The sequence below is a fragment of the Neoarius graeffei genome, chromosome 5, assembly GCF_027579695.1.
Source record: "Neoarius graeffei isolate fNeoGra1 chromosome 5, fNeoGra1.pri, whole genome shotgun sequence".
NCBI classification, from domain to species: Eukaryota; Metazoa; Chordata; class Actinopteri; order Siluriformes; family Ariidae; genus Neoarius; species Neoarius graeffei.
The window spans coordinates 83659546-83685804 of record NC_083573.1 but is presented as its reverse complement, the minus strand read 5'-3'; the positions used below and the strand labels follow the sequence as shown (position 1 = coordinate 83685804).

At 42.9% G+C, this 26259-nt stretch overlaps 1 protein-coding gene across 2 annotated transcripts in view; it reads left to right on the top strand.

The window, feature by feature from the left end:
* The first annotated feature begins 13301 nt into the window (after positions 1-13301).
* Positions 13302-26259, top strand: part of itgb1a (integrin, beta 1a) — a 135590-nt gene continuing 122632 nt past the window's right edge. For both annotated transcript variants that reach the window (XM_060922475.1, XM_060922474.1), the window contains exon 1: positions 13302-13560. The gene's annotated coding sequence lies outside the window, so the exon portion shown is untranslated. The remainder of the gene's footprint in view (positions 13561-26259) is intronic.

Below are 26259 nucleotides of genomic sequence, written 5' to 3'. Positions count from 1 at the left end.
CAGCAATATCATTTCGATATTATTCCCATTGACTATTGGTTAATTAATTAAATTAAAGAATGCACATGCAGGACCATGCATTGCAGCTAGCTTAATAGATCTTCCTCACGCATTTGCCGCGAGGTGTCAGACTGAAATATTATTAGTTGATGTTGCGTGGGGTAGCCTTATCACATAATTACCAAGATCAATATATGAAACGATTTCCAAGTGCGTACAAATCAGACACAACCGCGGTGTGTGGCGTGTTACACAATGTGGCGCAGCGGCACGGCGTGCCAATAATGGAGCGAGATCTGCCGGAGGACCCAGACCCTGGGCCTCACAACGAAGTGCCACAGCGACATGGCATACAAACCCGGCAGCGCTTAATAGCCACAATGTGAAAAGGTAAGGACAGACGGGACACCATTCATTTTTTAAGATATTCTTTTAATGTGTTATTCAGTTCCTTCAATTCCTCGTGGATTCCCTCGAGGTTGTCGTTAATCGCCTCTATCCCCTTTAAAATTTCCCCCTGCGACTCAAGGACCGCGCGCGTCAGCACCCGGCCTGTGGACCCGGCGACAGGGGCAGGCGGTGGAGAAGGGGGGCAGGTGACAGTGACGCTGGATCCGCTCGGCTGGGGGTCCTCTTCCGGCTCGGGTGGGATGGACTGGGGGCCTCCTGTTGTTCCCTAGCACCCTGCTAGAATACATTTGTCATTAAAATCCTATTGTGGAAAATATGTGCACATGTTTTATTTCTGGTTACATGTGGCTAGGAATATTGGGCCTACTAAGAGAGGAAGACATTTCCTCAAATACAGGGTGTCCCCGAAAAAATGTACACATTAGAGCACTAAAGGTGTTTTTTTGTTTTCAAAACCCATGTAACTCAAATAGACACTCATTGTGGCGCAGGCACTGCGGACGATGCGAATCATACCGTTATCTTGGTATAGGCTACATTCACATTCAGTGGCATACAATCAGTGACCGTTGCATGTCTCATAGCATACACTTTGAACATCACTTTAATTGGAGGTGACAGAACAATTAAGTGATGTATGTGAATTCTATTACACTGTGCTAAAGGCAGGGATTAACGCGAATAAATGTTAATGTTAAATGTTAATAATAAATGTTAAATGTTAATTTGATTAACGCGAGATTTCTAACATTTAATTAACATTAACGCGTTAGTAAAAGTTGCCATGTCTTTTACCTAACGCGGGCCTTACTGCAGGTCTATTTATACTAATTAACATATTCAGTGTGGAATAATTGAGGGAGGAGACGGGGCGGGGAACGGGGCTTGTGCATGTGCGCCGAATTCCATGTTGATTGGGATGTACAACAGGAGAGTGCGTGGAAACCTTCGTACGCACTGATTGATACATCCGGATTTTTTTGGTCGTACGCAAATTTCCCGATTTTGACGTGCGCACATATTTAGTGGGAAATCCACGCAGGTCTTTGTACATGAGGCCCCTGGTAACTGTAGGGGTGAGAAGTCCTTTTTGTTGCAGTCTGTTTTCTCCTGTTTATGTTCAGAAGTTAGGTGAGAGCCCTGTGTTTTATTTTGTTTTCTTTTATTGTCCAGGTAAGTTAGTGGACATTTAAAATAGTCAAGTCAAGTTTATTTGTATAGCGCTTTTAACAATAAACATTGTCACAAAGTAGCTTTACAGAATTTGAACGACTTAAAATATGAGCTAATTTTATCCCTAATCTATCCCCAATGAGCAAGCCTGTGGTGACGGTGGCAAGGAAAAACTCCCTCAGACGACATGAGGAAGAAACCTCGAGAGGAACCAGACTCAAAAGGGAACTCATCCCCATCTGGGCAACAACAGACAACATGACTATAACATTAACAGTCCTAACAAAGTCAGCTTCGTTGATGCTATAAACCCCCCACCGACGGAAACCCGAGCGCAAAACCGTTCACGACAACTGCAGTCCCAAAGTCAGCAAGTCAACTGCAGTCCCAAAGTCAGCAAGTCAACTGCAGTCCCAAAGTCAGCAAGTCAACTGCAGTCCTAAAGTCAACAAGTCAACTGCAGTCCCCAGCCACAAAAGCACCACTGCAAGAATCCAGAGCGTCTTCCAGGCGCGACCCCCAACTGCCCGCATGGGGCCGCCCTCCACAGGAGCGATGCGATGAGACTCCAACCAGACACAGGGCACCAGGATGGATCAGGCAAGTCCAAGGAGCAGAAGAGGTCAGCATCTCGATCCCAAGACCAACATGTAACTCAGAGGGACAGATTTTGGGGGGGAAAACACAGGTTGTTAGGTATGCCCAATGTCACCTGAATAAGTAGGAACAGTATACATATTGCACTGAGTACAAGCAGGGACTCCGGCAACTAACTATGACAGCATAACTAAAAGGTGAGAGCCAGAAGGTAACACAGGCATGAGGGAGCCCCGGGACATAAAGCAGCAGCCACTACACCGTCAACAAACTCGAGTGAGCAAGCGAGTGGGGACTGACAGCATCCATACATCCCAGTTTACCAAAACACTCTATGTCTGAGGACCCTCTAGATCTACACCTTTACCTCATAAACACCGTTAACAAAAGGCTTGACTAAACAGATATGTTTTCAGCCTAGACTTAAACACTGAGACTGTGTCTGATTCCTGAACACTACTTGGAAATATAGGTTGTTTTGTTTGTTATTTTGGGCTGTGCTCGCCCTGATGCCAATTTTACCTGTGCTGAAATAAACCAGTTGTGTTTTGGACTGCAATCAGTTGTGGTGTTGGTTGTCCTTGGGAGTGGGGAAAGGGGAAGTCATTTTTATGCTATGCTCTGGTGTCCCCTAGGCTGGGGTGTAACATAAATGCAGCCATTTTCATGTGAAATACTAAAGAAAGAAAGCACAACTTTATTCATCACATACTTGTGAAATTTCCTCTCTGCATTTAACACATCTGAAGCAGTGAACACACGCATACCCAGAGCAGTGGGCAGCCATGCTAGCAGCGCCTGGGGAGCAGTTGGGAGTTACGTGCCTCACTCAAGGGCACCTCAGCCCAAGGCCGTCCCATATTAACCTAACCGCATGTCTTTGGGGGAAACTGGAGCACACCCATGCAGACATGGGGAGAACATGCAAACTCCACACAGAAAGGCCCTCGCCAGCTGCTGGGTTTGAACCCAGGACCTTCTTGTTGTGACGAGACCGTGCTAACCACTTACACCACCATGACACCTGTATTACTGGCGGTTGCAAAACCTGTCAAAGTACAGGTGACAGATGGATGTAAAAGCAGTAGAGAGTTTATTGCATCAAAGCTGGCAGACAAATCTAAATCAATAAGCAAAGGCAGAGTTGTTAAACAGGCAATGGTCAGGTGAGACACAAACAGGGTAAACAGTAATCAAGGAACAAACTGGGTCAATAACCAGATAAACAGCACAAATCAACAAAGGTCAGGTATGAGAACACTGAGCATTTACTTCACAAAGTCTTTGTGCTGTGTGAGTACTTATATGCAGAGCGGTGGCGAGGCTGTGATCAGGAATAGGCGTGTGTGTGTGTGTGTGTGTGTGTGTGATGATCAGTACTCTGGCGATTGAGAGAGGCGAGGTGCAGGATAATGTTTTCTCTCTCTTCTCCCCCCCCCCCCCCCCCCCCCCAAATCTGTCCCTCTGATCGAGATACTGACCTCTTCTGCTCCTCGGAGCTGCCTGATCAATCCTGGTGCCCTGTGTCTGGTTAGGACAGTTGGGGGTTGCGCCATGTGGACAGTTGGGGGTCGCGCCTGGACTCTTGCAGTGGTGCTTTTGTGGCTGGGGACTGCAGTTGACTTGCTGACTTTGGGACTACGGTTGCTGTAAACGGTTTTGCGCTCGGGTTTCCGTCGGTGGGGGGGGTTATAGTATCAACGAAGCTGACTTTATGTTAGGACTGTTAATGTTATAGTCATGTTGTCTGTTGTTGCCCAGATGGGGATGAGTTCCCTTTTGAGTCTGGTTCCTCTCGAGGTTTCTTCCTCATGTCGTCTGAGGGAGTTTTTCCTTGCCACCGTCGCCACAGGCGTGCTCATTGGGGATAGATTAAGGATAAAATTATCTCGTATTTTAAGTCATTCAAATTCTGTAAAGCTGCTTTGCAACAATGTTTATTGTTAAAAGTGCTATACAGATAAACTTGACTTGACTTAACTAGTTGTTGTAGTCCACAATGGCCATTTTTGAAGCAGGTGCAGATGTAATGGCAGTAGTGTGCAGTAGTGTTGTAGTCAAGACCACCTAAACCGAGACCAAGTCATAACCAAAACCAAAGTGTATCGAGACCAAGACAAGACCAAAGCAGGGCAAAACTAAGTCAAGACCAGGACCAGACCAGTGTGTGGGGAGGGATGACCGGCATTAACAATAATGAAAACTTTGACTTAGCAATGAGTCATGTTATTGGTTCCATTTGAATCAGGAAGTTTTACATCCAATGACAGTAATCATGTTAACAAATAAATCAGACAATGCACAGGCAATTTACTGAAATACGACCTGCAGTCGTGGTCTTGACTGGTCTAGAAATAAAATCCTGAGTCTCTATGTACGAGACCGAGTAAAAATACGGTCGATTCCAAGACCTTCAAAAAGTGGTCTTGAGACCAGGCTCGAGACAAGACCTGTCTCAAGTATTGCAACACTAGTGTGCAGAAGTATTAGGCACATGCAAAGAAATGCTATAGAGCAAAGATCAAAGTCCTTCCCATGCCAGAACCTGGTCTTCCCAGGCAGTCTCCCATCCCAGTTCTAACCAGGCCCTTAAGGAGCATTGGGCAGTGCCAATCTATGCTTCTGTAGCCCTTGGCCTCTCGCCTATTATACAGCTAGGGTTACAGTGGGGTGCTAGTCCTCTGATAACCGCAGGAGTTTGACTCTCCACTCACATCAGTATTGCAACATACCTTGCCAGATGGCAGTAGGTGCCATTTTTATGATGGTATGACCCAACCACGAGTAGAACTCACAGTCTCCCGGTCAAGAGGCAGGCACGCTAACCACTAGGCCAACTCACAGTGTAGAGCAAAGATGCATTCAAAAAATAATGAAATTTAATGTTTCTAGATTTAAAAATCCCATCGAGAACAGTAATAAATGAAGCAAAATGAAACAAACAATTGACGACACTTTGCTTAAAAAAAATAGTCTCAGGTAGAATGAATGCAGTTTTGTAAGGAAATTATCTCCTAACTTTTTCTGAGCATTTTCCAGAACCAGATATGGTTCTTCTGGACACTTTGACTGTTACACTTGCTTCAAGAACGTTTAATTTTGTGCTGGAAAACTAATGTTTGGAAATCTACAATGTTTTGTACTGAATCGATAGTATACAGGCTCCTAGTGTAAAATCTGCATTGACTCTGGTTTTCTATCATAACGCTGAGATTTCAGAATAGAAATCACCATAGAAAAGGGGGAAATGTCTTTTAAAAGTCTCACTCATGTTTATGCTTGATCAGGATGTGGAAATTGATTTTTTTTCTTTCTTTCATGGCTTCCAGAAATAGTTTGTCAGAGATTTTAACCTTTTTTCCCCCTCATTGTTTTCTTTAGAAGAAAAAGAAGAAGAAGAAACCTTTATTTGTCACATGAACACTTCAAACACAGTGAAATTCATCCTCTGCATTTAACCCATCTGAAGCAATGAACACATACGTGCACACCCAGAGCAGTGGGCAGCCACACTACAGCGCCCAGGGAGCAGTCAGGGGTCAGGTACCTTGCTCAAGGGCACTTCAGCCCAAGGCCGCCCCATGTTAACCTATATCATTCTGAAGAGTATTTGGATGTCTTGTGTTCATTTTGGTTTCATTCATTATTTAGTCTGGAGTGAAACCAGTAGTTTCTTAGTTTACTGTCCATCTACTAGTTATGTGAAACCGGGCAGGGGAACAAATAAAATAAAACACAAATAAACACAAATAAAACACACAACTATATGCTTCCTTTAAGTCTTTTCAGGACTTTTTTTTTTCACTCGGATGTACTGACAATTGTATAGACACTAGGGGGCGCCAGATTGTAAAAAAGTGATATCTCATCTCATCATCTCTAGCCTCTTTATCCTGTTCTACAGGGTCGCAGGCAAGCTGGAGCCTATCCCAGCTGACTACGGGCAAAAGGCGGGGTACACCCTGGACAAGTCGCCAGGTCATCGCAGGGCTGACACATAGACAACCATTCACACTCACATTCACACCTACAGTCAATTTAGAGTCACCAGTTAACCTAACCTGCATGTCTTTGGACTGTGGGGGAAACCGGAGTACCCGGAGGAAACCCACACGGACACGGGGAGAACATGCAAACTCCACACAGAAAGGCCCTCACCGGCCACAGGGCTCGAACCCAGGACCTTCTTGCTGTGAGGCGACAGCGCTAACCACTACACCACCGTGCCGCCATCTCATTATCTCTAGCCGCTTTATCCTTCTACAGGGTCGCAGGCAAGCTGGAGCCTATCCCAGCTGACTATGGGCGAAAGGCGGGGTACACCCTGGACAAGTCGCCAGGTCATCACAGGGCTGACACATAGACACAGACAACCATTCACACTCACATTCACACCTACAGTCAATTTAGAGTCACCAGTTAACCTAACCTGCATGTCTTTGGACTGTGGGGGAAACCGGAGTACCCGGAGGAAACCCACACGGACACGGGGAGAACATGCAAACTCCACACAGAAAGGCCCTCACCGGCCACAGGGCTCGAACCCAGGACCTTCTTGCTGTGAGGCGACAGCGCTAACCACTACACCACCGTGCCGCCATCTCATTATCTCTAGCCGCTTTATCCTTCTACAGGGTCGCAGGCAAGCTGGAGCCTATCCCAGCTGACTATGGGCGAAAGGCGGGGTACACCCTGGACAAGTCGCCAGGTCATCACAGGGCTGACACATAGACACAGACAACCATTCACACTCACATTCACACCTACAGTCAATTTAGAGTCACCAGTTAACCTAACCTGCATGTCTTTGGACTGTGGGGGAAACCGGAGTACCCGGAGGAAACCCACACGGACACGGGGAGAACATGCAAACTCCACACAGAAAGGCCCTCGCCGGCCCCGGGGCTCGAACCCAGGACCTTCTTGCTGTGAGGCGACAGCGCTAACCACTACACCACCGTGCCGCCGAAGTGATATCTGTTAGGACAAAATGTATCTATCCATTTGGTAACACTGAATTAAACACTGGTATTGAGTCACTGATAAAAGTCACAGTTATGCTGAGATTATTTGCAAAATTTCATATAATAAATATGAGATGATACAGAAAGAGCCAAGAAAAAAAACCAGGAGAAATCAGAATTAGCTGGTAAATGAAAGATTATTGTGGCAATATGGGGAAGCCACAGCCTAAAGGTTAGAGAAGCAGCTTTGGGACTAAAAAGTCACCAGTTTGATTCCCTGGACCAGCAGGAATGGCTGAAGTGCCCTTGAGCAAGGCACCCAACCCCTAATTGCTCCCCAGGCTGCTCTGGGTATGCTGTACATCTCTCTGGATAAGAGTGTCTACTAAATGTCTGTAATGTAATGTAATTTCCATGGTTGTGACCTTGAGAAGATCTTGTGATTGATTAAAACAGAAATCTATAATCAGATACAGGTCAAGAATTCAGAATCAAGCCATTAACATTTTTATGCACAAGTTACATACATACACATTTTATATATTTATTAGTTTAAGTAAATAGAATACAAATCCACACACTTGAAGTCTGTACAATGATTTCTTTACTAAGATAGCAAGCTTTCGGTCTCTAGACCTTCATCAGGCAGAGTGCATAGTCCAACAAACAGTGCTGAGTTAATACATCTTAATTAGGAGCACCTGTAGTCAGTGCTGCAGCCACTCTGTGCCAGTAGAGCATCATGGGAAATGTAGTAAAAATAGTCATGAAACATATAGAAAAAAGAACAATTGTGGAGGGGCTTCACGGTGGTGTAGTGGTTAGCGCTGTTGCCTCACAGCAAGAAGGGCCGGGTTCGAGCCCCGTGGCCGGCGAGGGCCTTTCTGTGCGGAGTTTGCATGTTCTCCCCGTGTCCGCGTGGGTTTCCTCCGGGTGCTCCGGTTTTCCCCACAGTCCAAAGACATGCAGGTTAGGTTAACTGGTGACTCTAAATTGAGCGTAGGTGTGAATGTGAGTGTGAATGGTTGTCTGTGTCTATGTGTCAGCCCTGTGATGACCTGGCGACTTGTCCAGGGTGTACCCCGCCTTTCACCCGTAGTCAGCTGGGATAGGCTCCAGCTTGCCTGCGACCCTGTAGAACAGGATAAAGCGGCTAGAGATAATGAGATGAGATGAACAATTGTGGATTGTGCTAAGTAATGGGAGCCTTATCACATCATTATACAAGAAAAAAATTGACCGTAATACTTTTCTTTTAGCTACTAGTGCTCATCCTAGAGCTTTAAAGAATGGCTTACCTAAAAGCCAATTCTATAGATTAAGAAGACTCTGCCACTCTAACAAAGATTTTATAGAGAAGGCAGTAGAAATGAAACAGTTCAGAGCTGACCTTTTGAAAAAAAGTGTAAAAAAAAAAAAAAAAAAGAAAGACACTTTTCAGTCTCTTGTATCACTACATACACTCCCCAGGCCCACATTATCAAAAAAACAATTATGAAATACTGGCATATTCTAACCACAGATCCAGTCTTGTTTGCACTTTTTCAGGATCCACCTCTTTTTGTCTACAAAAGAGGACCAAACCTCTGTAATAAATTGGTCAGAGCTACCATCTTACCTCCTCCGAAACAAACTCTATTAACTCCCATTAGAGAAGGGAATTATCCCTGTGGAAATTGTGCTCATTGTCACGATTCAGTGAAAACAAACACTTTTAAGCACCCTCATCTCATCTCATCTCATTATCTCTAGCCGCTTTATCCTGTTCTACAGGGTCGCAGGCAAGCTGGAGCCTATCCCAGCTGACTACGGGCGAAAGGCGGGGTACACCCTGGACAAGTCGCCAGGTCATCACAGGGCTGACACATAGACACAGACAACCATTCACACTCACACCTACGGTCAATTTAGAGTCACCAGTTAACCTAACCTGCATGTCTTTGGACTGTGGGGGAAACCGGAGCACCCGGAGGAAACCCACGCGGACAACATGCAAAATCCACACAGAAAGGCCCTCGCCAGCCACGGGGCTTGAACCCGGACCTTCTTGCTGTGAGGCGACAGCGCTAACCACTACACCACCGTGCCGCCCCTTTTAAGCACCCTAGAACTGGGAAAACCTTTGGAATCAGGGGGATCATTACATGTAACACAAAGAATATTATCTATATGTTAGCATGTCCATGTGACAAAATTTACATAGGTAAAACCATCCGCCCTCTGAAACAAAGAATTAGCGAACATAAGAGTTCTATTAGGAGGAAAGATGTAAACTATCCTGTGTTCTGTCATTTTAATGATCAGTCACATCCTGTTTCCTCACTCAGATTTAGAGGTATAGAACAAGTTACCTTACACAGAGGGGGTGACGTTGACAAGAAGTTATGCTAACGGGAACTCTTTTGGATATATACAATAGAAGCACTACAACCATCAGGTCTAAACGAGGATTTTGACATGAGTGTATTTATTTAATTCTGAATTGTTTATTGAATGTTGAACTGTTTATGCTTTGTTTTATGATGGCGGGAGCCTGATGTGTACACAGCATGGACTTGTTCTTTTTTCTTTTTTGTATATGTTTCATGACTATTTTTACTACATTTCCCATGATGCTCTACTGACACAGAGTGGCTGCAGCACTGACTACAGGTGCTCCTAATTAAGATGTATTAACTCAGCACTGTTTGTTGGACTATGCACTCTGCCTGATGAAGGTCTAGCGACCGAAAGCTTGCTATCTTAAGGGCCACATACATGTTCAAAAAAGTCGTCAAAATTTTGTATCAAAATTTTGATCGTGTGTAGGGTGTTTTGATGTCAAAAATTTGATGTCAAAATTTTGAACCCAAATTTTGACATATCAAATCACTTTGATATTTTTGAAGAGTCGTCAAATTATTGATGCGTGTGTGGGGGGCTTGATGGACAAGCGTTCACTTGGTGGTATAGATGAACGCATCACAGTGTCTTCTTTCAATATCAATGGCTTGACAAGGTCCAATAATTCATTGAAGGATGGGACATCCATCCTAAGGAAATTACGGAAGTCCTCTGGTTCTTTGAGACGAAGTTCTCTGAGGAGGTTGACGTGACCGTACGTTCGCCGTTTCAAAAACCAGTCTTTCGACCATTTCCGTCGATGCCGAGGCGGTTCATTGTCCAAAGCGAACACAAGTGCTACGGCCACTGCTGCGTTCATGTCAAAGTTTTTGACAATACTGAATTTTTGATAGAAAAAACATTGAATCGTGTGTGGACATTTTACATCAAAATTTTGCATCAAAATTTTGATACAAAATTTTGACGACTTTTTTGAACGTGTATGGGGCCCTTTAGTAAAGAAATCATTGCACAGACTTCAAGTGTGCGGATTTGTATTCTATTTACTTAAAGTTTTTACTTAATCCTGCACCTTGCCATAGATGAGCAGTGATCTTTGATTCCTTTATATATTTATTAGTTAAAATTACATGAAAAGTCATAGTCCATCCATCATCTGTAACCGCTTATTCTGTGCAGGGTCGCGGCCAAGCTGGAGCCTAACCCAGCTGACTACGGGCGAAAGGCGGGGTACACCCTGGACCAGTTGCCAAGTCACCACAGGGCTGACACATAGACACAGACAACCATTCACACTCACATTCACACCTACGGTCAATTTAGAGTCACCAGTTAACCTAACCTGCATGTCTTTGGACTGTGGGGGAAACCGGAGCACCCGGAGGAAACCCACACAGACACGGGGAGAACATGCAAACTCCACACAGAAAGGCCCTTGTTGGCTACTGGGCTCAAACCCAGAACCTTCTTGCTGTGAGGCGACAGTGCTAACCACTGGACCATTATTATGGTCCAGTTTCCTGTCCATGAGAGATATATTACACTGATTAGCCATAACATTAAAACCACTGACGGGTGAAGAAGTGACTAACATTGATTATCTCATTACAGTGGCACCTGTCAAGAGGTGGGATATATTAGGCAGCAAGAGAACAGTCAGTTCTTGAAGTTGATGTGTTGGAAGCAGGAAAAATGGGCAACTGTAAGGATCTGAGTGATTTTGACAAGGGACAAATTGTGATGGCTAGATGTCTGGGTCTGAGCATCTCCAAAATGGCACATCTTCTGGGGTGTTTCTGGTATGCAGTGGTTAGTACCGACCAAAAGTGATCCAAGGAAGGACAACCAGTGAACCGGTGACAGGGTCATGGGTGTCAAAGGCTCATTGATTTGCATGGGGCATGAAGGCTAGCCCATATGGTCCAGTCCCACAGAAGAGCTACTGAAGCACAAACTGCTGAAAAAGTTAATGCTGTCACCTTTCTGCTTTTAGCCAGCATTAACTTTTTGGGATTGGACCATATGGGCTAGCCTTCATACCCCTTGCGAATCACTGAGCTTTTGACACCTGTGAAACCTGAGTTATCATCATCTGTTCTTCATCATCCGCATAGTTCCTGTAATATCCACATGGCTGTCCCTCTAATATACTCATTTGGACAGGATGAGAAATTACAATATTAGAGGGACAGCACATGTAGGACGGCTTGGAGACAAAGTGAGAGAGGTGAGATTGAGATGGTTTGGACACATACAGAGGAGAGATCCAGGGTATAATGTGAAAAGAATGATGGAGATGGAATTGCCAGGTAGAAGAAAAAGAAGACCAAAGATAAGATTTATGGATGTGGTGAAGGAGGATATGAGGATGGTTGGTGTGACAGAAAAAGATACGGAGGACAGGAGGAGATGGAGGGACATTATCTGCTGTGGGGATCCTTAACAAGAAGACGAAGAAATTATCATCGCCTGTTGTGGTGAGTTGACATCATAGTGCAGTGAGTCATCATCACATTGTGGTGAGTGTGCAGTGAGTTGACATTGACCTCATTCTCATCTCATCTCATTATCTCTAGCCGCTTTATCCTTCTACAGGGTCGCAGGCAAGCTGGAGCTTATCCCAGCTGACTACGGGCGAAAGGCGGGGTACACCCTGGACAAGTCGCCAGGTCATCACAGGGCCGACACATAGACACAGACAACCATTCACACTCACATTCACACCTACGCTCAATTTAGAGTCACCAGTTAACCTAACCTGCATGTCTTTGGACTGTGGGGGAAACCGGAGCACCCGGAGGAAACCCACGCGGACACGAGGAGAACATGCAAACTCTGCACAGAAAGGCCCCCATCAGCCACTAGGCTCGAACCCAGAACTTTCTTCCTGTGAGGCAACCACTACACCACCATGCTGCCCTTAAATTAATACAATAATTCTCATTACAAATTATATTATTGACAACAACTTGAGTGAAAAGTAGAATCTTTGGAATTTTAGAGTTTCTTAGTCCCCTTTTTGTTTCAATGACAGTGTGCACTCGAGCTCGCATAGACTCCACAAGTTTATCTAAAATATTATAACCCTTATGATAAGGATTTTAGGTCAAATCCATCAAATCAACACAAGATTAGACATGAGGAAAATCTGACCTTTTGCATCCAGGAGTTAACAACGTGGTCAATATCACTCATTTACTAACTAACATTTCTATCAGGAGCTTAGAAACAGTGCAAAATCTTGAAAGATAATTATTCAACATATTGATTATTTATTTGGGCGGCACGGTGGTGTAGTGGTTAGCGCTGTTGCCTCACAGCAAGAAGGTCCGGGTTCGAGCCCCGTGGCCGGCGAGGGCCTTTCTGTGCGGAGTTTGCATGTTCTCCCCATGTCCGTGTGGGTTTCCTCCGGGTGCCCCGGTTTCCCCCACAGTCCAAAGACATGCAGGTTAGGTTAACTGGTGACTCTAAATTGAGCGTAGGTGTGAATGTGAGTGTGAATGGTTGTCTGTGTCTATGTGTCAGCCCTGTGATGACCTGGCGACTTGTCCAGGGTGTACCCCGCCTTTCGCCCGTAGTCAGCTGGGATAGGCTCCAGCTTGCCTGCGACCCTGTAGAACAGGATAAAGCGGCTACAGATAATGAGATGAGAAAAAGTTCTGTTTATTTACAAATTTTTAAATGGGGAAACAAACTCCAGATTTTCAGTGTGGACTCAGACTTTTGGACTCCACTGTGAGTCCAGTAGGGGGCGCCTTTCTGACTCCTTCAGGTCTCACTTCTCCATCAGTGCTACACAATCTTCTCTCTCGGTGCCCGCACACACTTGTGTGGAGCTGTGAATAAGTGTGAGCAGTGATAAATCTGTCGGAGTGTTTACACTGGCTTTGGGATGAGTGGACTAATCGGATTGTTGTGTGATTAGTGATTGGAAGCGGTGAAGGAGCTCAGCTCAGCTCAGCTCAGCTCAGGCAGGGAGCAGCAGGGATTGGAGCCTGCAGTCTGTTCACAGCCCGGATAAACCGAGAAGAAACGCGTATGAGGGCTCGAGAGTGAAGAACACATTCTCGAGGTGAGCTGCTTTTCTCTCTGGTTTATTTTAGTCTCCATTTTCAACTTTCTGTTGTTTTATCATCAAGTGAGCTGTTCAGTGGAAAGGTTTTACCATCCTCACTGTGAGTGTGTGTTTAAAGCTTCATAGGGACCAAATGCCCCATAAAGATAAGAATATCTGACTGGCTTGACTTTGTGGGGACATTTGGCTGGTCCCCATAAGGAAACTATATTTTGTTTGTTTGTTTGTTTGTTTAAAAGAAGCATGTTTACTTTTAGGCATATCATTAAATAATTTAAGATGTTGGTCTTCTACTATTTGTGTGTGTGTTTAAAGCTTCATAGGGACCAAATGCCCCATAAAGATAAGACTGGCTTGACTTTGTGGGGACATTTGGCTGGTCCCCATAAGGAAACTATATTTTGTTTGTTTGTTTGTTTGTTTAAAAGAAGCATGTTTACTTTTAGGCATATCATTAAATAATTTAAGATGTTGGTCTTCTACTATTTGTGTGTGTGTGTGTGTGTGTGTGTGTGTGTGTGTTTAAAGCTTCATAGGGACCAAATGCCCCATAAAGATAAGACTGGCTTGGTTTTGTGGGGACATTTGGCTGGTCCCCATAAGGAAACTATATATATTTGTTTGTTTGTTTTAAAAGAAGCATGTTTACTTTTAGGCATATCATTAAATAATTTAAGATGTTGGTCTTCTACTATTTGTGTGTGTGTGTGTGTGTGTGTGTGTGTTTAAAGCTTCATAGGGACCAAATGCCCCATAAAGACAAAACTGGCTTGGCTTTGTGGGGACATTTGGCTGGTCCCCATAAGGAAACTTTTTTTTTTTTTTTTTTTTTTTTTTTAAAAGAAGCATGTTTACTTTTAGGCATATCATTAAATAATTTAAGATGTTGGTCTTCTACTATTTGTGTGTGTGTTTAAAGCTTCATAGGGACCAAATGCCCCATAAAGATAAGACTGGCTTGGTTTTGTGGGGACATTTGGCTGGTCCCCATAAGGAAACTATATATATTTTTTTGTTTGTTTGTTTTAAAAGAAGCATGTTTACTTTTAGGCATATCGTTAAATAATTTTAAGATGTAGGCCTTCTACTATTTGTGTGTGTGTTTGTTTTTAAAGCTTCATGGGGACCAAATGCCCCATAAAGATAAGACTGGCTTGACTTTTTGGGGACATTTGGCTGGTCCCCATAAGGAAACTGTTTTTGTTTGTTTGTTTAAAAGAAGCATGTTATGCCTAAAAGTAATCATTAAATAATTTAAGATGTAGGTCTTCTACTATTTGTGTGTGTGTTTTAAAGCTTCATGGGGACCAAGTGTCCTATAAAGAATATTTGACTGGCTTCACTTTGTGGGGACATTTGGCTGGTCCTCACAAGAAACTTTTTGTTTTTACAGCCTTTACGTAAAAGTAAACATGCCTCTTTTAGGCATAGCATTTAATATGTAGGTATTCTACTACTATTGCTACAACTACATGTGTGTATGTTAGAAAGTAGCAAAGAAAGGAACATTTTTAAAACAGTTGAATACTATTGTACAGATATAAAAATCAAGGAAAAAATAAAGCCTCCATATCCAAACTGAACCTTTTCTTCTGTTGGGGGGGATTTCAGCGCCTCCTTCCCAGTGTGTTTCTGTAAAAGTAGGCGAGCTGGAGCAGTGGTTTAACAGGGAGGTCTGTGATTTCAGTCGAGCTACACTCAGGTTTAAAAAAACAGCAAAAAAAAACAACAACCCACAATCTCAGTTGTTATATTTATGATGGAGTTATAGTTATTAGCCTGTTTGTTTGGCTGCTAACTTGAATCGAATGGGTTTAATCTAAACCTCAATAACTCAAAAACAAGTGGAACTGTAAACAATGTTCATTTGGATCTAATGTGTGTTCTGTCAGTGGAAAGTTCAGGAATAAAAAGCGCTTTGTCTGTAATACCTAGGCAGAATGGTATTGTACATGTTTACATAATGAGCCTAATGTTTGAATTGTTGTATTATGTTCATAAAATGTTTTAATTTATAGTTAAAGGTGTTCTGGCTAAATGGAAAAAAAAGGGGGAGGGAGAAAACGCAAGCTGTGCATCGGACCAAAATGAACCAGTTTCTGTTATAAGTACAGAGCAAGATTGTTAGTTGTACTTATTTATGTTGAGAAGCTCCAAAAAAGCCTGTAGCGTTTGTTTAAGGTAGTGTTGTAGAACTTGAGACCGATCTTGGTCTCAGGACCACTTTTTGAAGGTATCCGTCTCATCTCGGATTCCACTGCATTTTTACTCGGTCTTGTCTCAGACATGGACTTGATTTTATTTCAATACCATAATTGTGGGGATTTCACTGAGTTGCCTGTATATTGCCTGATTTATTTACCATCATTACTGTGATTTGGATGTAAAAGTTCCTGCTTCAAATGTAACCAATAACGTGGCCCATTGCTAATTCAAAATTTTCGTTGCTGTTAATGGTCACCACCCCTCCCCCACCCCCTTCACACACTGGTCTGGTCCTGGTCTTGTCTTGGTCTCACATTTGCTTTGGGCTTGACTTGTACCTTGTCCATACTAGGGATTTTGTACCGATACGAAACTACTTTTGTACCGCAACACCTGTCCACACTAGCAACTATACCGGTACTGTAGCGGTATAACTGTATCGGTACGAAACCCACAAATGTATGGGTTTCGTACCGGTACAGTATCGGTACTGTAGCGCTTCACTGTAGTGTGGACAGATGAAGCGGTTCTGTATCGATACAAATATAATGTGCATGCGCAAAGTCACACACCTCAGTCGATGTCTTCGCTGAATAAAATAGTGAAGAACGGAGATTCGTTTTCTTTGTTTCTTTCTCAACTGCCTCGCACGTTTTATACGATTCGACTGAATAAATGACCACCAGAAATACAGACTGTACATTGACAACAAAAAGCGCACACACGTTGTTTCATCCGCCATATTCTCGGAAGGAAGTTACTCGGTAACCACGGAAGCATTTCACGCACGCGCATTTCAACGACCGTGAAAGAAAACCGCAAACATTTCTCGCTAGTGTGGACAGATGCACTAAACTGTACCGGTATACTTTGTATCGATAGTTATACCACTATCGTACCGGTGTATATATGTGAACACAGCTTTGGTCTCAGCCCCTCAAAGTCTTGGTCCTGTCTCAGTCTCAAGACACTCTGGTCTTAGCCTGGGAAATCCCATGCTGCTTTGCACAATCGTTCCGATCTGAAAAGACAGCATGGAAACTATGGTCTAAAGGCCCGCCTGAGTTAGGGAGCCAATCAGAGAGTGGGGAGGGGTGGAAAGACGGTGACGCGTACTACTCGACAAACGGAAGCTTGTAGTTTATTTGGGACTGTTTACGGATCACATTTAACATGGCGGCGAGCGATATGAACCAAACTTTCGATCAAGCTTTAGACACTGTTCTGAATAGTTTAGAGCGAAAGTTTGTTTTAAAAAAAAGAACAGCGTTTGGCGTTACAGTCTCTCTTCGTCGCTCTAACTACGTCACCGGGTACAACTGCCATGATTGGCCATGGGCTACGTATACGCCAAATGATGGACATTCGCAACGTCCAATAAACGGCCGTTGACAATCGTAAACCACACCTCCCCTACGAGAAATTCAATAGGTGGATTCCAGACCATATTTCACTTGTGATATGGTCTGGTGTTAACCAGACTACTCTGGTCTTGGTCATGACTTGATCTCGGTTTAGGTGGTCTTGACTACAGCACGAGTTTAAGGTCTTCCACAATACGTAACTGATGAAGCCTGACCCTTATTGGAGAAATGTATGAAATCTTAGCACAAGACCAGCTGTATTGACTTGCACCATGCAATGTATTTTTCCTGGGTTTTTCCCGTTTGAGTTTTTGGGGATTTGTTTTAAACATTGCCAGGAGAGTAAAGTGTGTAACAGCCTGTTGCATGGCACTGGAGTAAAGTGACCGACCATGTGTTTGTCTATCTGTGTTTATGGCAATTATGAAAGCAAGATTGTTATCCATTTCCGTTTACAGAATGCAAATACGAGAAGGACAGGGCAATTCCATGTAAATGTCAACCTCACCATGCAAAAATAAAGCAACATGTAATACATCAAAACCACTCCCAGAGATATCACCTAGGCCTGTATTTTACAGATGTGAATAAGTTGAACCAATTTGTAACCAACCTAATGTGTCACTGTCAGTCTTTCTTTCTTATAATGTAAACCCCAAGCTAAAATCAACTTTGATCATGTACAATTCTGTATTATTGCCACAAGCCACAGAAATGTATGCTAAAATCCACAAAACAGCAAAACAATAGCCATCCTAAATATTATTTAAGAACTTTGATAGTTTTAGCTGATATTTAGAGAGTTTTTCAAAGGGTTATGGTGGTTAAATTGCTGATTTTCTAAACATATGCCATGTCTATTTCAGACACGTCACATCCATAACGGAATTTCGTCACATCCATAATGCTGACTTTTCCTTCCGAAACTCTGCATGAAATACAAAATATTTTAAACAAAGATTTTTTTAATATTCACCTTGGACCCCTCTATCAAATGGATATCTCCATTTCGACATTAGGTTTACAATTTCACAGAGTTTGATAATGTACAGTCACCCAAGAAAAGTGATACTTTTTCTGTCACGTCCATAACGCATCTTTTATTGGCATTTTCTGGCATGCCCTAGATGTACTATGGGAATTGTTCTTGTTCTATCACTTCTCCAGTATGGTACAGCCTTAAAATATGCAACACCTGTTTAAATACTGGGAGACAATAAAACATGCACTGGGTCATTTGTTGCCATTTTGAGTTCAAGTGTCACGTCCATAACGCTGGAATTGCTCGACACTAGGCTTCCAAATAAAATAAAACGAACAATATTGGTATCTAAATGCTTGTAAAATATGAAATGATGTGCATACCTGGTATTGCTGTTACATTGCCTTATAACCTTCAGTCAAAACAATTAATAGGTAAATGGATCAGTGTGCCTGTCAGAATTAAAAGCCTTAACTCCTTTTCCAGTGTGTTACATTATTCAACCAGGCTGATCATTACCAGGCCTCTGGAAGCTTTGGTTTAGTCAGGCCATGTTCATACAATAAAGAACTAATTCGGTGAAAGTGACCCCGACAATGGCCTTGAACTTGAAATCTACCACACACCCAAACAAAATCGGTCATCTCAGGAATTACAAGCCACTTTCACGTACGCAGTCCATTACTGTACGAGATAAAAACAACACAGAATAGATACATTTTCATTCCCATTCAGTTCAGTCTTCCGTAATGGATATGATGTATTCCTACCTGACTGTATTTAATGGAGTGCTGTGGAGCAGCAACCTCCGTGCAACGTGCGACCCAATGCCAGACTGGATATGATGTATGATTCATGAAGCGGGAAGTCTACTGTTGTGTGAATCTTAAGCTGAGACTTTAGCAACATGGCATGAGTCAAGCTGCATTACGTCTCTGTTGAGAGTTCTTGTCCTGTTACTTGAACAAAACAAATGTTCAGAAAAGGCTATTTCTAATGTTTTTGGTTGTATCTGCTGAAGTTTTCTTCGCTTATTGTTTTGAGTTTGCCTCTGATCGCTTTACATTGAAGCAGTGTGAGTATTTATGTTGCAATCTCACGACAGTTGTTTACGTCACCGCAAGCAACATCACGACCGGTCACAATGCGCAAATCTGATGGTTCCGATTTCCACTGAAGCCGTGACATAAGATTGTTTCGACTTTGCCATTTTGCTCTCATTCCCACATGACTCCATTACCATAATAGCTGGAAAAAATCTGGATTGTATGAGTGAGAATGGGGTAATACATCACTGAAACTATGGTAGAAATTACTTTACAAGTTAAAAAATACTAACTTGCAATATAATACTACATAACAGCACAAATAATAAGTTTATTAATCATGTTAATCAACAGGTAACAGCAAAGCCAACTGATAGTAACAGAGGCAGGATCAGCACTTGTGTAAAAGGGACAGCTGGTATTGCGGGACAGGGTTGTGACGTTTTTGACACTGACATTCGTTTTTGACATTCTTCTTTCTGAGACCAGGACCACCCACCTTTGTGCCTCAAATCACTTCCTGTTTCTCTTCACTTTCTCCTCCAACATATTTCTGATCCCACAGCAACTTTGCTTGTGTTTGAAGCATGGTATAGTTGTCCGCAGCTAACGAAAGTGCCTCAACACACATTTCACCCACTGTTATTGTTTTGAAAGCAACGCCAGTATGCTCGGGGTATTCGTATTTCCAATGTGGAGTATGTCATACAGTACGTCACCCTAGACGCAGATGCTCTATTGTGACACCTTCGGTTGTGGAACGCTGGCATGCTGGGTAAAAACACACACTGGTGCAGCTTCATGCCAGCTTTATTTGGTTCAGTGTAAATAACCAAAGTTAAAATATTGAAGCATGTTCTTGACGTCAGTATTACAGAATATCTGTGTAAAAAGGGCTAAAGAGACTTGCACACAAACCAAGTCACTGTTTTGCCTCGCTTACATTTGCTAAAAAATGTATAGTATTGTGCAAATGTCTTAGGCACCCTATTTTTTTTTTCATACAAACTTTGTTATGGATTTTTATTTTATTACTTGTACATTATCAAGTCAGTACAAAAACATTTTAGAGTCCAAACGTTCATTTTCCAGCACAGAATTAAGTGTTACAGAGAAAGTTTGTATCTGAGCAGCGTATTCCATAATAGAGCACTTTTCAGATTTAAAAAAAGAAAACATAATGAAGGCTGCTGGGTTTTGGGGCAAAATGAAGACGTGAGCGTGACAAAGCGTCCAGAAGAACTGTGGCTGGTTCTGTAAGATGCTCAGTAAAACCTACAGCTCATTTCCGCATAAAACTGCACTCATTGGACCTGAGACTACTAATTAATATTTTTTTTTTAAAGCAAAGGGTCATCTTGCACCAAATATTGACTGTTTCATTTATGGATTACTGCTGTTTTTATTTATTTATTTATTTTTAAAGCCATTTTTGGTCTACAGCATTTCTTTACATGTGCCTAAGACTTTTGCACAGTACTGTGTATATAATTGTAAGAATTATGCGGTGTTCAGCTATTAAACTTGCTACGCGTAATTTTTTTTTTAATAAAGTTTAATTCGGGGGCGGCACGGTGGTGTAGTGGTTGGCGCTGTCGCCTCACAGCAAGAAGGTCCGGGTTCGAGCCCTGTGGCCGGCGAGGGCCTTTCTGTGAGGAGTTTGCATGTTCTCCCCGTGTCCGCGTGGGTTTCCTCCGGGTGCTCCGGTTTCCCCCACAGTCCAAAGACATGCAGGTTAGGTTAACTGGTGACTCTAAATTGACCGTAGGTGTGAATGTGAGTGTGAATGGTTGTCTGTGTCTGTGTCAGCCCTGTGATGACCTGGCGACTTGTCCAGGGTGTACCCCGCCTTTCGCCCGTAGTCAGCTGGGATAGGCTCCAGCTTGCCTGCGACCCTGTAGAAGGATAAAGCGGCTAGAGATAATGTGATGTGATGTGTGTGAGTTTAACTCGGGGGTGGCACGGTGGTGTAGTGGTTAGCGCTGTCGCCTCACAGCAAGAAGGTCCTGGGTTCGAGCCCCGTGGCCAGCGAGGGCCTTTCTGTGTGGAGTTTGCGTGTTCTCCCCGTGTCCGCGTGGGTTTCCTCCGGGTGCTCCGGTTTCCCCCACAGTCCAAAGACATGCAGGTTAGGTTAACTGGTGACTCTAAATTGACCGTAGGTGTGAATGTGAGTGTGAATGGTTGTCTGTGTCTATGTGTCAGCCCTGTGATGACCTGGCGACTTGTCCAGGGTGTACCCCGCCTTTCGCCTGTAGTCAGCTGGGATAGACTCCAGCTTTCCTGCAACCCTGTAGAACAGGATAAAGCAGCTAGAGATGATATGAGTTTAACTCGACTTGTGTTTAAATGAACTTACAAGACTCTCCTTGGTCAGTTACTTCCTTACTTATTTTCTTCGTTCCAGTGTGTCTATATTGAGTAAAACACGCTCTCCACGTTCAATTAAAACCTCCATCCAGGACTTCTCTCTTTTGGTTCCTCATTATTTCATGATCCAAATACTCTGGGGGGGACATTAAAACCTCAGGCACCCAGAAGAAGCAAAATTCTTGTCAAGGCCATTGTTTTGTTTTATAGTTACCTGATGTACAAATAGCTTTAAAAATCAGAAAATTTAAAACTCTACCCATTATTAACTAAAGTTTCCATTTAGTATGCAGCTACGTACAGTGGATATAAAGTGTACACCCCCTGTTAAAATTATAGGTTTTTCTGATGTAAAAAAAAAAAAAAAACGAGCCCATGATAAATAATTTCAAAACTTTCCCCACCTTTAATGTGACCTATAACCTGTACAATTCGATTGAAAAAAAAAAAAAAAACCTGTTTGGGGGAACAGATCTCTTCCTTGCAAAAGCGCTCCAAATCTGTCAGATTGCGAGGGCATCTCTTGTGCACAGCCCTCTTTAGGTCACGCCACAGATTTTCAATTGGATTTAGGTCTGGGCTCTGGCTGGGCCTTTCCAAAACTTTTTTGGGGTCATTGTCACGCGGAAAGATAAAATTCATCTTCAGCTTTCTAGCAGACACCTGAAGGTTTTGGGCCAAAATTGACTGGCATTTAGAACTGTTCATAATTCCCTCAAAGCCCCTGTTCCAACTGAAGAAAAACAGCCCTAAAACATGATGCTGCCACCACCATGCTTCACCGTGGGTATGGTGTTCTTTTGGTGATGCACAGTGTTGTTTTTGCGCCAAACGTACCTTTTGGAATTGTGGCCAAAAAGTTCAACCTTGGTTTCATCAGACCATAATACATTTTCCCACATGCTTTTGGGAGAGGTTTTTTTTTTTTTGCAAAATTTAGCCAGGCCTGGATGTTTTTCTTTAACCCTACCTCATAGTCCAGACATATGGCGAATACGGGAGATTGTTGTCACATGTAGTACACAATCAGTACTTGCCAGAAATTCCTGCAGCTCCTTCAGTGTTGCTGTAGGCCTCTCGGCAGCCTCCCTGACCAGTTTTCGTCTTTTCATCAATTTTGGAGGGACGTCCAGTTCTCGGTAATCTCACTGTTGTCCCATATTTTCTCCACTTCTTGATGACGGTCTTCACTGTGCTCCATGGTATATCTAATGCCGTGGAAATGTTTTTGTACCCTTCTCTTGACTGATACCTTTCAACAATGAGCTCCCTCTGATGCTTTGTAAGCTCTCTGTGAACCCTGGCTTTTGCTGGAGGAGCAACTGAGTAAATGTCTGAACTTTATTTGTGGTTAATCAGAGTCATTGTAATTGATGGCAGGTGTGAACCCAAAAAGACTGAATGCTGTAATTAAATCAAAAGGTGCTTCAACAAAGTATTAGTTTAAGGGTGTGCACACTTATGCAACCAGCTTATTGTACTTTTTTTCTTTTTTTGTGTCTTTCCCCCTAACAGATTTGTTTATTTTTCAATTGAATTGTACAGGATACAGGTCACATTAAAGGTGGGAAAAGTTTTGAAATTATTTATCGTGTTTTTTTTTTTTAAACATCAGAAAAACCTATCATTTTAACGGGGTGTGTACACTTTTTTTAATATCCACTATGTTTAAACAGTGGGGGACAGAACATCACGTCTCATAGCTGAAACGTTGACTGACTTACAGTGGTGCTTGAAAGTTTGTGAACCCTTTAGAATTTTCTATATTTCTGCATAAATATGACCTAAAACATCATCAGATTTTCACACAAGTCCTAAAAGTAGATAAAGAGAACCCAGGTAAACAAATGAGACAAAAATATACTTTTTCCTCAATAAATAAATGACCAAGTATAATATTTTTGTCTCACTTGTTTAACTGGGTTCTCTTTATCTACTTTTAGGACTTGTGTGAAAATCTGATGTTTTAGTTCATATTTATGCAGAAATATAGAAAATTCTAAAGGGTTCACAAACTTTCAAGCACCACTGTATGTTGAAGACACAAACACAATGTGCTACACTAGAAACTTTATTCGATGAGGATGATGATCATATACAAGTTTCTCTAGATGTGTATTAACGCACGTAACTAGCTATCTTGCCCAGCACATGTTTTTGTTATATTTGCTGATGATTAATTTTAGCCTATTCTCGTCAGTGAGATTTCCAAGCAACCAAACCATTTGACTGGGGTGCACACTGGAGCTTTCATTCGCCTAGCTTTCGTTCCGCTGTACAGTATTTACTTTGGTGGAAATTGTCATCTCAAGTTGTTCCTGTCATCATACCAAGTTTATAAACTGTAGGTAGCAGAGATGGTTGCTTTAAGACTACATGGTAAGTCTGGCCTCTCCAAGTAAAGAAGCTGCAATGAAATGTTTCTGTGATAAATGTAGAACGGTTTCATTCATTGATCTTGGAGAAATTCAATATTTCACTCAAGCAAATGATCAAAAAGTTCACTGCAATGAGCACAGACGGTGTTTCTGCTGAACAGTGCAGTCTGCGTGAAAAGCTCCTTTGAAACCCCAGACACGGCTCTGATAAGAATCCAATGACGCAAGGCTTCTGTGGGTTTCGATAGCAGATTCAAGTGCTTTAATGGGGGCGAAGATGAACTTTCATTGGACAACAGGCTTTTAACATGTGATTTATGTCCCACTAAGAGGCCGTGTGTCTCTGGAGGTGAATGGGAGTCTGGGTGGCTGGGTTTTGCATAGAAAAACATCTCAATGTTTATTGGATTGTGTGTGTTTGGTTCCACCTGGAAGCACGGCGTCTCCATATGATCATTGTTACCCCTTTTCCACCAAATCAGTTCCAGGGCTGGTGCTGGTTCACAACTCGTTCAACTTGCGAGCCAGCTGAGAACCAGTTTGCTTTTCCATAGCTCGCGGTGCTAATGGAAGCCACGTCATTACCTCGCTGTATACGTCAGTTACGTCGCTACATTTGCTTAAACCTTGGCGTGAATATCGAAGCAAAAACAACACGGAAGAAGCAGCAACAACAACAACAACAATAATAATGGATGACTTCGCGTTTGTACAGCTGTTGCTTCTTGTTGCTTAAAAATGGCGATCGTTCGCGGCCTTGTTATTGTTGTTGGTCTTAACAACTCCGCCCCCTTGGTGACGTAAGCGGCTCTTTCCTCTGGCCCAGCAAAGAGTTGGTGCTAGCCTGGAACCGGTTTTTCTGGACCCAGAGCCAGTTCTTTGTCAGTGGAAACAGAAAACCCGGTTCCAAACTAAGCACTGGCCCCGAACCAGCCCTGGAACTGCTTTGGTGGAAAAGGGGCATGTGAGGTCTCTGAAAGGGGCGGAACCTTGTAACAAACTGCTGATCACTACTTGTGAATACTACAAGTAGTACCGCTTGTTCTTTTATTAATGTAATTCATAAAAATCGTAAATCAATTAGCAAGTTATTTGTTTGCATTTAATTTTGTTGACTTATTGGTCTAGACCTCTAGCTAGTGCTGCTTTCTTCTGTGAAGTATAGCAAGCTAGTTTGACGACCTAATATTGAAAAAGTATTTATTTGAGGAGAGGCTGAAAATTAAACCAGAGACCAGATGAAACAGAACCTACACACAGATCTAGAGTATCTACTTTATCCTAGCCCAAGGTGGTCTGAGTTCGGTTTGTTTCAAAGGGATCCAAGTTCATTTGGAATGTTCATATATGCGCAAAAAATGCTGACTAATCAGGGTCGGAGTTTGTTTTGAGGGCTGAAAGGGATCAAGTGTGAAAACGGAAATGGCATTGATCCAAGGATGGGGTGGTGATTCAGTGACGTGAGCTTGGATCAGAAAACGGTGCCTTGTCGGTGCTATTTTTGCCTGGAGAAGGATGTTTGGTTGCCCTCTGTGACCTTCATAGCAGCTGATGGTTTTCACTTTAATCTAGTAGTGACCGTAAACACTGGGGTGGGAAGGTTTGAAGAGGATGGAGGGCAGTGTTACGCAGATCCAAATCTTTTAATTAAGAGGGTGGGTGTAGCACGTCTGAGAACAACATAATTATAGGAAAGTGTTTGTATGACTTGCTGTGCGTGTGCATGCGTAGATCGAGTAGATTGAGTTTGCCAGCTCAGTGATTGAGAGTCCAGCTGCTGCACAGAAGCGCTTGATGTTTAGAGATTTTCATGGCGACATCAGCTTGCACACAAGTGCTATTTTGTGTGTGTGTGTGTGTGTGAGCGAGAATCTGCTTGTGTTTGTCCTTTGTCAGTAACTTGTTGCTGTTAAAAGCTACAGGTCTAAATAGTTTTACAGAAGGCTGCTGGTTTGTGTGTGTTCGAAGCATTTTTATGGAAGGTTCTTTCATGGTTTCAAATATTCATTTTAAAATGTGAGCTGACTTTTTACCTGGTTTACAACGGAGTGCAATCTACTCCAGAGTTAAAGGGTGAGAGGCCTTGATCCACGGTGACAATGGTGAAACTCAAGTCAGAACTTTACAGCCAGGCTTTAGCACAAAGCCTTAACCATCCTGTACGTCACAGTGCGAGATGAACAGCACTGATAGAGGTTCAACTCCAAGTTTATGCCTTGGTTATTAAAGTCCTTGCTAGTCCACATTCATTCGCTAAGTCTCCCCAGTCACATGATGGCTACCAACCTGCCCTGTTTTTATTAGGGATGTCAACCTCAGGAGTCCACACAATAGTGTGACTTTTGATTCATAAG